Source organism: Diplotaxodon limnothrissa, linkage group LG23 (genome assembly GCF_057381915.1).
Source record: "Diplotaxodon limnothrissa isolate DT_005_m linkage group LG23, D_limnothrissa_male_GT1.1, whole genome shotgun sequence".
In the NCBI taxonomy this organism is placed as follows: Eukaryota; Metazoa; Chordata; class Actinopteri; order Cichliformes; family Cichlidae; genus Diplotaxodon; species Diplotaxodon limnothrissa.
Window position 1 is genome coordinate 30,267,000 of NC_140617.1, and position 7,359 is coordinate 30,274,358.

The window sequence follows — 7,359 nt, forward strand, 5'->3', positions numbered from 1 at the left end:
TGTCGTGGCTAAGATTGTGCTTAAGAGCCTGACGCACATGTGCCAACTCAGCAGCTGTCACCTAAAAGTGAGGAAGGCCAGAGTATGAAAAGAAATCTGTTCTTCCCTGACACTTTTCAAGTTGCTAGAATGGTAAAACAGTGTAGAGTGGCACCGGGTGCCCAGTGGATAAACAGACTTGTCTGTCAAAACAAGGCGCCACACTGAACATACTGTCTGGGATGCTGAAGTGTCCTTGAGCAAGACACCAAATCCCCAGCTGCTGCAAGGTTGCTAACAAGCTGCAGTCGCCACAGATGAATACAGGCTGCTGCCAAAGGGTGCATGAAACTTCTCTATCAATGATTAAGTCAGCGTTTTAGTTTCCAGTTTCATACAGATATTCTCATAAGTTTAATACAAATATTCTTAAAGATTGTCATTAATCAGAACAGTTTTTTTCACCTCATAAATTTTCTTCTCTTTACTTTTAAAAGTAATGGCTAAAAATGCTGATTTTGATATTTAAAAGAGGATCTCGCTCAAAAAGACTGCAAACTTGATGATTTTTTTCCTCTCAAAGAAATGAAAAAGCTCCATTTGGTTAAACACTTCTTTCTGTATTAGTTTTTAGGACTTCAACTTCATCTGGCTTTGCACCCTAACTCTGTAGGGTATTTTGACTGTAGTAACTGACAAAAATACCAATAAGCACTGCATGTGTGGATATATTCATGTGTTTCTCTAGTATGTTGGTGCCAAAGTCTTGCCGGTCTTCATCTTTGACCATCTGACGAGGACTACTGAACAGCATAGAGGCTCCTTGTGTGAGCACTTTGGCAACATTTGGGCGATCTAGATTTGGATTCACGAGTCTGTCCGCTTGGCGCTTTCCAACTAAATCTTCCAAGATATTCACCAGATAACTGCTAAGTTTTCCCTTCTGCTTTATGGTGCTGGCCAGGGGTTGTTAGAATACTAGAATTTCTAACTTGATGCGATACCCAGGAACATATTCCATAATATTTTCGATGCTGCAGGAGAAACAAAATGTAAAAAAACATTGAGAAGCATGGATAAGCGATATAAAATGAATGGAAAATTAGAATAATACAAACTATCACAGTGACGGCACTCTTTTTAAGTAGTCTGACAATGACACAGACACAAAAATACAGTAACATAACTGTAAGGTATGCAGTGCTTAACGAATTTAATAGACAACCACCAGATTAAAGGTCTATCATACAGCTGAACTAAATTAACAGTATTGGTAATTATTAATTACTTTTTGTGATGATTAATCCACCGGTATGTTCAAGCTGTTAAATTGACAGGATATTTCTAATGCTAAAATATAATTGTTGTTAAGAATGAATTTTTGAATGTACTGTTTTACAAAAAAAGCAGAAAAAACACTCCAGTAAAGCACATTACTATTACTTTTTGATTAAGATGCCAAATTACTTTCATACTTGAACAGAAAAGTTAGTTTTAGGTGATCTGACAAGGACGTCTAGTAATATTGTTAAGCACTGTATAGGTATAAGTGACTGTCATGGTCGCTGACCCAGTGTTTTGAGTTTATTGTTATTATTTTCTAGTTTCTTCTGTTTTTGTATGAGTTCTTAGGGTTTGGGTCTTGTGTTTAGTGTTTCTGTTATCCCTACCTGTGTTCTCTTCCGGTGTTCTGTTCGTGTCTCTGAGTTTTTTATGTTTTTAAAACACAGTGAATTTCCTGATTTACTTTGAAGGTCTGTGTCTCGTTATGCCCATTAGTTCCAGCTGTGTCCACCCCTGCATGTCATTTCCTCTTTACCTGGTTTGTATTTATAGGCTGTATCCCAATTCAGGGTCTGCAGCCTTCAAGTACGCATTTTAAAGCCGATTACGTCACAGTGGCGCGCCGAAGGCTGTCCCAATTCGAAGGCTACTCGAAATGCGGCCCTCAAATGCGTCCTTCATTTCCCTGAATTTTAAGGCTGTGGCAGTGTAGACTTCGTGGCCCAACATATCCCAGAATGCATAGCGCGGCGGTGGGTGTGGATAATTTTGCCGAAAAAACGGCGGATGAGGGGCGGCCGAAGAGTAAACTTTAAGTAAGTACTGAATATCATGACACTTATTTATGTGCAAATGTTTAATAACGAAGAACATTAAACCATTACTGTTGGCCACATGTCGGCAAAGTTATGTGACATTAGTGACGTTTGTACTAACTTGGTTTTAAAGCCTTTACTTTAAAATATACGCCGTTCAATAGCTGACCTTAATCTTACAGAGAATGATCAAAGCTCATGTAGAAACAAACAAATGAACAAAAGATTTTCTCCTTCATTTCTGTCAAACAAAGCTGTATGAAACGTTTCCAGCTGTTAGTATCATGGTTGCTGGGCAACCTGGGCAGCGCAACGGAGGCTAGACCGTCCCATTTCACAAGCCTCGCACTTCCGGCCTTAGCGGTCTTTGAGTACGCGGCCCTTGAGGATCGTTAAGGCTGCGTACTTTAAGGCTGCAGACCCTGAATTGGGATACAGCCATAGTGTGTTGGCTTCTGCTTGTCATCGCTCTGTCTGTGTTATGCTGGGCAGACACTGTGCGATTTTTGGCCCATTTTGAGCCGATTTTTGAGTCGTGCGACCGTTTTGGCGATCGGCCCGATTTTGGCCTTCATCGTGCGTCGTGCATCGTATAGTATACGTGGGGTAACGAGACGCGATTAACACCTCACGACCAGCTCCCAATCATCAATCGCTTGGTCGTGAGGGTGTCACCGCAGTTTGTCACACTGCGCACGCGCAAACACAAATGTCAGCGAAAAAGACGGCGCAGCACGGCTGTGCAGCGTGTGATCTGGACACAAGCGATGGAGGCACAACTTGTAGAACTTTGGAAAGCTCATCCGAGCCTTTTCGATGTGGCCTCACAAAATTATCACGACCACAACAACCGTGAAAATAGTTGGATTTACATTGCTGCTCAATCACAGCTGCCTGATCAATGTTTTTCATTAGCAATTTAGCAAAGTTGATGGTGGTGGTGTGTCTGTGTGAGTGAAAGACAGAGAGGGAGAGCGAGCGACAGAATTTCTGTTATAACCTTCATTTTATGTACGCACAGTGTGAGCACTCAGGTCGCATCAGAGCATCGGGCCGTATAGTGTGAGACCCTGCATCGTGACCTATGAACTTCTAACCCCTGCGAGTCAACCGTACAGTTTGAGCAGGAGCTGAATCGCGCGACTGAAAAAAATCGCACAGTGTCTGCCCAGCATTGGCAATCCCCGCATCTCTCTGCCTTCATTCCGGCTCTCCATTCTCCGCTCGTCATCCCGTGTCACCTCCATATGTTTTTCCCTGTGCGTTATTCCGTGAGTTATGGTTTCGGGTTTGGTTTGTTATTAGTTTCCCCAGTTTAGGTTTATGTTTTCGTTTGGCCTCGCTTTTGTTATTTTGTTATACTGAAACTATTTTATGAACTTGGAAAACTCACCAAAATAAAACAAAATATAAAAATATAGAGGTAAAATACAAAAGTAACATTCTTACTTTTAATATCTGTTAGTTTAGTAAAAACCTAATTGCAACTTGCCTAATGAGGCACTGACAAGACCGTGTATTAACTGCTTTCAAAAAGTTCTGTGTTATTATTAAAACACCTGCACTGATTTCCCTGATTTCCTTTTTTGGATTTCCTTAGTTTGGTTGTCTTAGCAGACTTTTACTGGTTAACCTTCCCTCTGGCATGTTTTGTCCTACACTGTAAGTTCAAATGGCTTCATCATACTTCCTGCTAGTCTGTGTCCTCCATTTGTGTCTCTGTAAAAACATCCTCGTAAAAGAACAAATAACAGCCCTATTTATAAAGCTGTTCAGGAGACATCTGTATCTTTTTAAGTTGCTTATGGCTACTTTCGTCTTTTGTATACAGCCTATGTGAGATGAAAAGGGTGAGGTTGAAACAAGGCTACATGCACAATCACGTTAATGATGTGAAAGATGTTAAAATATGCATAGACATTACAATCGTAGTTACAGTAGAAACAGGCGGGGTAGCGGTGTTAAAGCAAACTTTCATTTTTTTAAAACAAAGAAGTGACAGCATGCATAACAGCATCTGTAATTTTGATTCTTTGGATGCGTTTTGTAGGCGTTGTAATGGAGAAATGCATGACTCTACTGTGCTCTTCACTTTTCATCAAGTAGCTGAATTCAATTTGAAAATACAGCTTAATTCAGCTAAATGAGGTATGTCAAAACTGTATTTAAATAAAGTACATGGGGGTGAGAGTCTTTTATCATTCTCTGTATCTCTCATCATGCGCCGTGTGGAAGAATATTCACCTGCTGCATTAAGAAATCAATCATATAATGAGTCAAAGCAGCAATAAAAAAGATTTTATGGTGTTGAAGCGTGAAACTCAATGATAAGAGCTTATTGCAATGTCATATATTTGATCAATGTAACAGCTCATGAGTCTTTTTTATAATACACATAAGCCCGCCCCCAGTTTAGATTTTCAACATGTTAAGTGGGTTCAGTGCGTTACAGCACTGTGGTCTCAGACTTTATCTTAGTGTCTGAACATTTGTTTTCTTGGTTGAATAACAGTAAATTACAGAAACCTGAAAAAGATCTCAAACAGATCAAATCCTGTGTAACTTTTCTTGACATTGCATCATTCACCATCATTCACTTTATAATCACCCATCATCAGCCTTATTATCCCCCCTGCCTCCCCTTATTATGTTACTTAATCACAGAGTGACATCATCAGCGTACTTCCTCCATAACTCAGTGCAGTGGGCCGGAAGCTCATGCTGCTTGATAACCCACAGGAGTTATGACAGCATTTCAAACAAGGCTTTCAGAGGTTGTGGGAGGAGGGGGTGACACCTGATGAGCAGCTCAGCCTACTCATGAAGCGTTAACAGAAGCGGGGAATTGGGGGGCTAAATGATGCAACTTTCTATATTTATGAAGAATATAATCCCATCTCACACTGCATTATGACAAAATTATTTTGATAGCCAGCTATGGCCTTGAGGGGGAGCATGTTATTCTCTGCTGCTCTCTCGTTTGACACACACAAAGCAGAGGCAGAGGGGGTGGAGACTACACTGACAAATCAGATTACACAGAGCTTAAATTATTTGGTTGCAAAGCAAGTGATAGACTGTACAGCTGAGCAGAATGAAGGGTCTGCAAGGCATGAAACCGAACCCCAAACCCAGCTGACATGCCAATGAGTCAGTCACTACAAAACTGTACTGGGCAGCCAATCACTGAACTCTTAAAATGCTTGGTTAGGGGTGATTTCTTTAACAAATCTCAAGCAATCTCAAACTCAAAACTCTATGCTTGCTTTTTTAAGTCATCAACAATCGTTCCACCCTGAAAAAGGAACAGTTCATAGACAATATAACCTTAATTGCCATGACATTCACACCCATAATGAGTTTATTCTCACCGCAACTGTATGTGAAGCCTACAAAGTGGCCAGCGTTCATACCAATGTATCGCGTTCCTCTGTTGCTCTGCAGCGCTGCCGTCAGCACAGTAGTTGGTGGCAGAGCTTCTCTGTTTGAGTTGATCAGCCCTTTTACAGTTTGTGGCAGAAGAAGTAGTAACTGGACATTCTTGGAGGAAATGACAGTATCGAGTGGGCCGATCATAGTCAGTGCAGGCTGCAGGACTGCAGTTCTATGGAAGTGCATGGCCTTTCTAAAACACAGGGGTTCAGAAAGGTTTGCAGTTCAGAGATACCTACAGCATAGATTCAGGTTATTGTTACACTCTGTGACACCAGCTGTATTTGTTAGTGTTAGAAAAGTTTGCTACTTCCTTGTGGCTGAAACAGAAAAACTGAAATGGATAAGAAATACTCTGTCCTGTTCTGAGCTACTTTATGCTTTATGTTATATAACATAACATGAAAAGTACACTGTGCATTGTTACCTTCTTGGAGTCCAGGGAAGCAAAAAGTATTGACACGGGCCCTGCAGGGAGCACCTAAACTCTATGTTTTGGGAAAACTGATAATAGTTTTTGATGTGTTTCAGTTAGAATCAATAATTTGTTTGTTCCTAAGACTTTGCTGCCAAGCTTTTGGAGAACAATTTAATAAAATAAAAATCTGTCATCCCCAGTATTAACCTCAGATGGCTAACTATAATATAAGTGTGCCATAGCTTTCAGATGTTTTTTTTATTACAAATACATCACAAATCCTTCTGCAAAAGTGCAAAATTATCTCCGGAACCAAACAAACGAACATCTGACGCCTTCCTTGAATATTCCTCCTCACAAAGAAGGTCTTTGATAATCGAGCCCCATCTTAATGATCTTATAGAACTGTATCACTCTATTAGAGCTCCTAGCTCTCATACTGCTGGGCTTCCTAGAGTATTCAGTATTACAGTCTTCCTGTAAAAAGGGAGTTTTCTTTCCCACTGCTGCCTCATAGGTGGTCATATGATTTTTGGGGTTTTCTTTGTTTTCTTTGTATTATTTTGGGGTCTTTACCTTACTCTTGACCTGTTGTTGTGATTTGGTGCTATATAAATAGAATTGAACTGAACTGAATTGAATTGGTTATTGTGTGGATGCCCTCAAAGGGCATTCACACTATTCAGTTCCTGTTTCTCTTTATTGTGTGGATGCCCTATGAGGACATCCACACAAGGGTATTCTTCAAGTTGCCACTTTCTTTGCCGCTTAACTACTCCCTCAGTTTTCAGCCGATTTTCTCAGTTCAAACTCTAAACTATTCTGCTCTTTCTGCTCTTTCCTGCTATGACTTTTGGTGTTTATTACTATTATACTTTTTAAAATATTACACTTTTTCCTTTTTTTTGTCCCATTGAAATGAATGGAAAACTTCCACAATTCTGCTAAAACTTGCTTGTTTTTGAAACTTAACTACTTCCTAATACTTTCACCTAGAAACGCCATTCAAACTTTAAAATTTTCTCAAATTATTGGGCTATTCCTGTCTGATTCAGCTTTTTCAGATTTTCTACCATTTTAATCTTATCCCTCTTTAAGTTTTCAGTTGCAAAATTGTAATTTTTCAGAAAATACATGCGTTGCTATGGTTGCTATGCAATTAACTCAGAGTGAGCACTGATCCTTTCTTAAGTTTCTTCGAATCCTGCTCATGGTAACATTTTTTTTTTCACCACTTTTCAGCAAAACTTTCTCCGTCTTTACCCCTTTCAGTAGAATTTTTTGCTTTTCACCACTTTTCAGCAAAAAATTTCTGCTTCTTTTTTTCTGTTTTCACCAGAATTTTCAGTTTCTTCAACGCCATGCAACTTTTTGCAACTTTCCAACTTTTTCAGCTTTTTTCAGCAGACATCTTCAGCGTTAAGGCATCCA